Here is a 1,623-nt window from a genome sequence, read left to right on the forward strand (position 1 = left end):
CAGCAGCTGTAGTATTCCAGCCCATTTTGTTTCCAAAACACAAGCCGTTATTCCATGACATAAAATTTCAAATGGCAGCTGAATTATTATACTTAAGCGAAAATTAACTGCGACAAGGATTATGTTGTGAATCGCAAACAACAGAACACGTTTCTACGGAAGTTACTCTGTACTATATGGCTACGAATATTTACTAGGATTTGTGAAGTCGGTAGTCTGTTAGCAGTATTTTTTACTGGAGCCTCGTCAAAACAGCAGCACTAAAACTCTGATCACCGACTCCGTAGCCGTGTGTGTTATTACTTGAAAACACACATGCACTTCTCTCATGTAGTCACTGGCGTTGAATCATTATTCCTCTAACGCGCCACCAAAACCTTTCATGACCAGCCAAATCTTCAAAACCACGTAATAAGTTACATACGTTTCACACTTACACCAGAATATAAAGTCAGAGACATTGTTTTATACGTGGCCCTCGTAATAACTTGTGCGTAGGAATACTCGTATTGCTTATAAGATGTCGATGTGAGAATCTTCACTTAAAACATCAAACTGTCCGTCCCCCTTGTGAAAAATAACTCTCTAAACCTTTTGAAACTAAATAATTTTTTTTGTATGTCTGCTCGGTGGTTGGAATCTCGACATTACTTTTTTTTCATAACCAGCTACTAATCATTGGACAAGGATTATTTACAGAGAATAACGTTTTAATAATCTGCTCACTAGATGAGAGGCAACTGTACTGACAGCACTTTACATTGAATTTTATTTCGATTTTAGTCAAAGGAATAGCACGAAAATCTCATCCAACTTCGTAGGAGCTCGCTGGCCGCCGGTACGCCGGTAGTACTGCAGTATCGCCCAGCTACCTCTGACGCATCGACGCCTATTGCCGGCTGGAACACTTTGTCTTCTCTAGTAACTAAACTCCGTCCGAACAGGCCTTGGAAGGCCCAACGCTACCGACCGGCCATCGTGTCATCCTCAGCCCACAGGCGGCACTGGATGCGGATATGGAGGGGCATGTGATAAGCACACCGATCTCCCGGCCGTATGTCAGTTTACGAGACCGGAGCCGCCACTTCTCAATGAAGTTGCTCCTCAGTTTGCCTCACAAGGGCTGAGTGCACCGCGCTTGCCAACAGCGCTCGGCAGATCAGACGGTCACCCATGTAAGTGCTACCCCAGCCTGACAGCGCTTAACTTCGGTGATCTGACGGGAACCGGTGTTACCACTGCAGCAAGGCGGTTGGCTTTTGTCTTCTCTAATGATGGATATGAAACAGATGAAGCACATACCCAAAATCAGTAAAACATTTGCAGCAACATAGATAATGAAAATACATAATCATATATCAATACGTATCGTCTCCCAGCGGTAATTTTATACTCGATGTTCTATTAATGCTTCATTTGTGAACACTGCGCGCTTCTGAATTGTATCTACGAGAATAATTTAAAAACTATTTTACCGGAATCAGTGAAACTTTTAACAATTATTTGTGCAATAGCGGTGGCAACAGAGGGAAGGCAGAATTGTTTCTCAATAATGATAAGAATAATGACTTTAACTAGAAACACTATGAAGGGAGAGAGGCTGAGTACGTTAGCTACAGAAAG

The 1,623-nt window shown here is 42.5% G+C and overlaps 1 pseudogene; it reads right to left on the reverse strand.

Annotated features, from left to right (window-relative positions):
* Window positions 1-1,139: 1,139 nt before the first annotated feature.
* Window positions 1,140-1,257, reverse strand: LOC124608074 (annotated as a pseudogene).
* Between the last annotated feature and the right edge of the window lie 366 nt (window positions 1,258-1,623).

The sequence above is a fragment of the Schistocerca americana genome, chromosome 3, assembly GCF_021461395.2.
Source record: "Schistocerca americana isolate TAMUIC-IGC-003095 chromosome 3, iqSchAmer2.1, whole genome shotgun sequence".
Classification (NCBI taxonomy): domain Eukaryota; kingdom Metazoa; phylum Arthropoda; class Insecta; order Orthoptera; family Acrididae; genus Schistocerca; species Schistocerca americana.